Source organism: Hemitrygon akajei, chromosome 25 (genome assembly GCF_048418815.1).
Source record: "Hemitrygon akajei chromosome 25, sHemAka1.3, whole genome shotgun sequence".
Taxonomy (NCBI): domain Eukaryota; kingdom Metazoa; phylum Chordata; class Chondrichthyes; order Myliobatiformes; family Dasyatidae; genus Hemitrygon; species Hemitrygon akajei.
Window position 1 is genome coordinate 48,260,292 of NC_133148.1, and position 7,147 is coordinate 48,267,438.

General features: G+C 42.1%; 1 long non-coding RNA gene across 1 annotated transcript in view; it reads right to left on the reverse strand.

Annotated features, from left to right (window-relative positions):
• The window catches only part of LOC140716615 (uncharacterized), a 132,771-nt gene extending 131,158 nt beyond the window's left edge, over positions 1–1,613 (reverse strand). The window contains exon 1 of the long non-coding RNA XR_012096329.1: positions 1,458–1,613. This is a non-coding gene — a long non-coding RNA (uncharacterized lncRNA). The remainder of the gene's footprint in view (positions 1–1,457) is intronic.
• Positions 1,614–7,147: the final 5,534 nt, after the last annotated feature.

A 7,147-nucleotide genomic window follows, 5' to 3' on the forward strand; every position in this document is an offset into this window, starting at 1 on the left:
CCATCAGAGAGTGTGGGGGTGTTGGCACAAGTAAAGGTGACACAGAACTGGGCATCGGCCATGTACATGTTTTAATATGATTTCAGTGCGAGAACATTTTGAGAAAATATGCCAATGCAGGCAAATACAACAGACACTGGGGTAAAACACACCAGGACAGAAAACATAACCAGGTACTAGATTAATGCAAACCAAAAACAGAACAGAATAGAACAGCTATTTAGATGATGGACACCAGCACCTGGTTTGAGCAGAGTAAGTCCAAGGGACAGACATTGGAGCAAGGCACACAGATATTGAAGAAATACAATGGAGAAAACTATGAAGGACCAGACAATGGGCCAAATACCCCTCCACAGGACCAGAAATCGTTCATGAGGGAATACGACAGAGCTTGGGAATACACGATTGATCATCGGGAAGGTTGTGATTTCCATGTGTGAGAAACAATTTAAAATCAGCTATTTGGAATAATCCGAGAATCAGATTCCCAACTCAACATCTCAGGGAATGCACCGCGTTCAGTCATATGGGAAAATATATACGGAGCAGATTTAAGAGACAAAATCACAGATTGCAGGAGATTCCCTGTGCCCATAACCAGGAGCGCAGAGCAGGTCATGAAGGGCACGGCACTGAATCAGACACTGGGGAAGTTATTGCAGAAAAAGGTGATGACTTACGACCAGATCCTGTGGAGATTCCTCATGCACATAACCTGGAGTGCATGATTAAGCAGGGCTGATCAATACCATTATGGACAGAGTCATTTCCAATGCCATATCTGAGGAAATTCTATCACATGCAATTTTATACAAACAGAAACAACTTATCAGTAGAATTTTCATGGAAAAAATTCAATACAATATCAAGAAATAACTACATAAAATAATAAACAGTAAAACAATCATTATATATTATTAACACTGAAATAATGTAATAATTGCAATTTAATTAAAAGTCAATCCCAATCCCATGGGATCAACCTGAAAACAATACTGTGATGGATCCATCATGATTCAGCATAACCGTGGATGGCTTTTAGTTAATCATTCATGGGATGTGAGTGGAACATTTCTTTCCCATCCCAACTGCTCTTGAACTGGGTGGATTACTGAGCCATTTCACAGTGCAGTTAAATGTCAGTTACATTACTGTGGGCCTAGAGTCATATACAGGCCAGACCAGGTAAAGTCAGCAGATTCCCTTCCCTGAAGCAAGTCAGTCATGCGTTTAGATACCAATCCATTTTTCAAAGCCACAGGTACATATTTAATAATCTCTTTAAACATCCCAGCTGCCACGATGTGACCTGAACTTGCATTATCATCGGCACGAACCCAGCTTCTCAACTAATTCTCAGTATCTTAAACCTTGTGTCAGCGTGTCCGAACTGATTGGTATCGTACCAGTCTCACTCACACTCTGCCATTCTCCAACATATTCACTCAATCTACCTCCTCGTGAAACCTCTTTCCCCAGCTCGTACACACAGCTTCCATCTGATTCCTCTGTCTTCGACATTATTAAATACTTCTCCCTTCTGTCGTTTTATTCCTTCTTTCCAGCTTCACCATACTCCCCCGCGCGCGATACCATGGCAACTTCCTTTGCGCATTTCACTCAGCGTGGCGACAGCAGCCAATAAACAATATCCGTTGCTCAGCAACCAGACTCCCTCTCACATTTCAGCCATCTGCAAATCCAGGCAACAACTGAGGACCCTACCTTGCCACTGGCCTCTGCTCCCCTCTGGGAATGTCGGCTCCCGACCCTGGCCCGCCCTCACCTTCTTTCCTTCGGTGAGTACGTGCTGCTTGTCCTCCAGTATATTTTACACTCTTCACTGCTCACAGTAACAGCTTTGTCTTCTGCTTCCTGTTTATGTCTCTGTTTCTCTCTCTCTCTCAGCTGATGGCTCCAACAGTCTGTTTGTACGAAGTGCAGGCAGCTTGTCAGAGCCAGCTTCTGACCCCATGCACAATGGTGTGGGAGGGAGAAATGAGGCAGCAAATTGCAGGTTTGAAATGTCTGAAATCAGATTAGAGAAGGTGGAAGGAGAGAGAGAGAGAAGCAGGTAAGGACAAGGAGGGAGAGATCACAGAGCAAGAGGGAGAGACCCTTGAAGGCCAGTATGCTGGACTAATATCCAAATTTGTGCCATGTTCCTCACTTCCTGATTTGCACCCTGTGTTCTAGGCACTGGGAATCTCCCTGACTTTGTGAATGTGTGGCTCTCCAAAATCTGATCCAAGTATACTTTCATACAATAATGTATGGGGGCATTCCCACAGAGACAGACTGAGAATTGTTCCTTTGAATCTCATCCTGGGGCTTTGTCCAAATGCCTTCTATACCTGGATGAAGGAGTCTTCTCATTGATGGGAATCGATCGCATAAAATACCGGAAACTATAGACTGGTAAACCCAATATGTAGGAAGTTAATATAACGGAGCAAAAATTGGTGGGAAGTTAGACTGGGAGGATTTTAAAAACCATAGAAGGCAATGAAAAAAGTCTTAAAGAATTAAAAGATGGAATTTGGAAGTAAGCTAGCTAATAATATTAAAGAGAATACCAGAAGTTTTTTCAGATACATAAAATGTAAAAGAGAGGTGAGAGTGGATCTCAGACGACTAGAAAACAATGCTGGAGAGCTAGTAATAGGGAACAAGGAAATCTAGAAAGTTGGCGAGCAAATTCACTGGACCCATCAAAGTAAAGTAAACCCAGTGGCTTATACCTTGCAGCTCCCCAGGATTCTAATTCTTCCTCGTGGACTGGGAAGAATTCAGACCCCAGGAGAGGCGCTGGGTGCCTGATAGAAACATCTTAGATCCGGCCCTCTTCGATAACTATCATCACCACCTCTACAAACAGACAGTCTTGCCAGCAGTCAGCCATAGGTGATGGGTCCTGTTACAAAACGCTTCTGGAATTCAGACACTCTAACTCTTCGCAGTGCGGATAGCTGGTGCAGCCCCTTTAAGGATTCAGGACAGTCCCACTAATTGGTAATCATGTTAGATATATCAATATTACAGTGGAGTAAAGAAAGTTACAGAAGCATGAGAGAGGTGTTGATTGCCAGAATTGATTGAAAAAGAACACTGGCAGGGATGATGGCAGAGCAGCAATAGCTGGAAGCCATTCACAAGGCACAGAATACATACATTCTTGAAAGGAAAAGGTTTTCTGAAGGCAAGATCACACAGCCATGGCGAACAAGGGAAGTCAAGGTCAACATAAAGCTAAAGAGAGGGCATATACCTGAGCAGAAATTGGGTCGAGGATTAGGAAGCTTTTAAGAAACAACAGAAGGCAACTAAAAAAGTCAGGAAGAAGGTAAAGATGGAATAATAAAGTAAGCTAGCCAATAATATTAATGAGGATATCAACAATTCCTTCAGGTACGTGAAGTGTAAAAGAGAGGTGAGAGGTCATACTGGACCACAGGAAAAAGATGCAGGAAAGGTAGTTATGAGGGACAAGGAAATGGCAGACGAACTGAATAAATATATTTCATGAGTCTTCACTGTAGAAAACACGAGCAGTATGGTAGAAGTTCCAGGTGTCAAGGGTCATGAAGTGTGTGAAGCTACCATTCCAAGAGAGAAGATTGTTGAGAAACTGAAAGGTCTGAAGGTAGATAAGTCACCTGGACCAGATGGTGTACACCCCAGGGTTATGAAAGAGACAGCTGAATTGATTATAGACACATTAGTATGATGAGCTTTCAAGAATCACTAAATTCAGGAATGGATCCAGAAGAGTGGAAAATTGCCTATGTCACTGCACTCTTCAAGAAGGGAGAGAAATTCAAGAAAGGAAATTATTACCCAGTTTGTCATAGGTGGAGAGGCAGATAGTTTTCAGGAAGTAAGAGGCAACAAAAAAACTTGGACAGATTAGGAGATTAGGCAAATAAGTGATAGATGGAATACAATGTCAGGAAGTCATGCTCGTTGGTAGAAGAAGTGATCTGATAGGAATAGAAGGAACACGTTTTTCACCCAGAGGATGGTCTACACAGCTGCCAGATGAAGTGGGTGAGGCAGATGTAAGAACAACATTTGAACAAACAAAACACTTGGACAGGTACATGAACAGGGAGGACTGAAAGCAGGGGCTCCTAACTTGGGGTCTGTGGACCCCTTGCTTCATAGTATTGGTCCATGGCATTAAAGGGTTGGGAACACAAATTTTCAAGGCATGTTAGGTAGTCACTGGCAAATGGGCAGCTTTGATGAGAAATTTGGTCCAATTTGACCATTTGGGCCAAGAGTCCTAATTCCATGCTCTATGACTCTGCATGAGGTGTTCCAATTTGGGAGGTCAATTCAGGCAAAGTCTTTCACAGTAAACGGTAGGGTGCTGAGTGTGCTGATATTCTCCAGGGGAGCCTACACCTAGAGAGCGTTAAAATTAAATTCTACAGCATCCAGTTACTGCTCTCCCTCTATCCCTTACCTTCTGCCCCCTGATCTACCTGGCCTCCAACACTGTCCCTTTCTCCTTCTCCACCCTCTGCATCAGCACATCACCAAAAGTACAAAGTTCAGAGTAAATTTATTACCAAAGTACATTGATGTCACTACATACTACACTGAGATTTTTTCTTGCAGGTATTGACAGTAAAAATAAAGAAACACAATAGAATCAGTGAAAAACTGCACACAGCTAAGATGGGCAAAGAACCAATGTGCAAAATACCAGAAAGTGTGCAAATGTGAAAAAGAAATCAAAATAATATATATATATATATATATATATATATATATATATATATATATATATATATAAATAATATTGTGAACATCAGCTGTAGAGCCCTTGACAGTGAGTCTATAGGTTGTGAAGTAGACTGGATGGAATACATGGCCTAATTCTACTCCTATATCTTATGGTCTTATGGAATCAGTTCAGTGTTGGGGTGAGTGAAGTTATTGACCCTGGTTCCAGAGCATGATGGTTGTGCACTAATAACTGTTCCTGAACCTGGTAGTCTAGGACACAAGGCTTCTGTATCTTCTTTCTGATGGCCACAGTGAGAAGAGAGCATGTCCCAGATGGTGGATGTGCTCAGTTGTGTGGAGAGCTGTTAGGGCATATTCGAGGTTATATAATATAGTAAATACTAATTTCAACAACAACCAGTCTTCATACCCGAATGTGGATTGTAGATTCAGTTTAAACTGCACCCATAACAATAGTGTTCTTGGAGCTGAAAAATTGAGTCGTTTGCAAACAAAGAAACTCACCATTCGATCCCAGATACCTGCATATGCATGATGCGACCCAGAGTCAGTGAGGATTAACATTCTGTAACATCCCAGGAAAGGTTTCACTGCTAATGTAATGGTCATTATTGTAGCAGCAGTTTTTGGGTTATGGCTAGAGATAAGGGGGGCTTTGGAATTTGCACAGTCCAATGAAGGCAGTGTTTTTTTTCTTGTGTGCCTGAGAGCGAGTGGTTCGAGGTCTTTTGCTCAGTGGAAGATGGAGAGAGGAGATGCCGGAATGAAAACATTCTAGACTGCAAGACTGAGAGGACTTGGAATGGGGCTGGGAGTCGACAACGCCTGGAGGGAAATCGATGGAGGACTAATGGACAGGAAACCGTGAGCTCCAACGTGCACATTAGACTGTTCATTTAAATTGGCCCTTTTCTTTTTGTTTTTCTTACTAACCCTCTAGTCAAATTAAGAATTGTAAAGCTAAATTGTTTAATTGTATATGGTTATTTATTATATGTGTTATTTATATATTATAAATATATGTTATTTATATATGTTAATTGTTATGGTGTACTGTCTGTTATTTTGTGGTACTGATTTGTAACAGGGGAACACATCATGCAGTATCCACACAAACAAGAGGTTTTGCACCTCAGATTTCACAAGTTGGCAGGGCCAGAGACTGTCTTCCTGGACTAACACCTCCAGCCGAACCTGAGGGGGTATCGTTCGGGATTGACTCCGTTGGATGCTGTGTGATTGCCCTGAGCATTGAACCAGTGGATTGTGTGTTTAAGTGTGTGCTAGTATGGATGCTACCAGGGTGGAGCGGTGGTGTTCATCCACGGGGATACCTGTAACTAATGTGTGCGTGTTGAAAGGGATAGATATTCATAATCCTGATGAATTGTTAATTCCATATAACAGTTACAGCACGGAAACAGGCCATCTCGACCCTTCTAGTTCGTACCAACGCTTACTCTCACCTAGTCCCACTGGCCCGCACTCAGCCCATAACCCTCCATTCCTTTCCTGTCCATATACCTATCGAATTTTACTTTAAATGACAATTCTGAACCTGCCTCTACCACTTCTACTGGAAGCTCATTCCACGCAGCTACCACTCTCTGAGTAAAGAAGTTACCCCTTGTGTTATCCTTAAACTTTTGCCCCCTAACTCTCAGATCATGTCCTCTTGTTTCTCCTACCCTCAATGGAAAAAGCCTATCTACGTTAACTTGATCTATCCCCCTCATTATTTTAAATACCTCTATCAAGTCCCCCCTCAACCTTCTACGCTCCAAAGAATCAAGACCTAACTTGCTCAACCTTTCCATGTAACTTAGGTGCTGAAACCCAGGTAACATTCTAGCAAATCTTCTCTGTACTCTCTCTATTTTGTTGACATCTTTCCTATAATTTGGCAACCAGAACTGTACACAATACTCCAAATTCATCCTTACCAATGCCTTGTGCAATTTTAACATTACATCCGAACTCCTATACTGAATGTTCTGATTTATAAAGGCCAGCATACGAAACGCTTTCTTCACCACCCTATCCACATGAGATTCCACCTTCAGGGAACTATGCACCATTATTCCTAGATCACTCTGTTCTACTGCATTCTTCAATGTCCTACCATTTACCATGTATGTCCTATTTGGATTATTCCTACCAAAATGTAGCACCTCACACTTATCAGTATTAAACTCCATCTGCCATCGTTCAGCCCACTCTTCTAACTGGCCTAAATCTCTCTGCAAGCTTTGAAAACCTACTTCATTATCCACAACACCACCTACCTTAGTATCATCTGCATACTTACTAATCCAATTTACCACCCCATCATCTAGATCATTAATGTATATGACAAACAACTCTGGACCCAATACAGATCCCTCAGGCA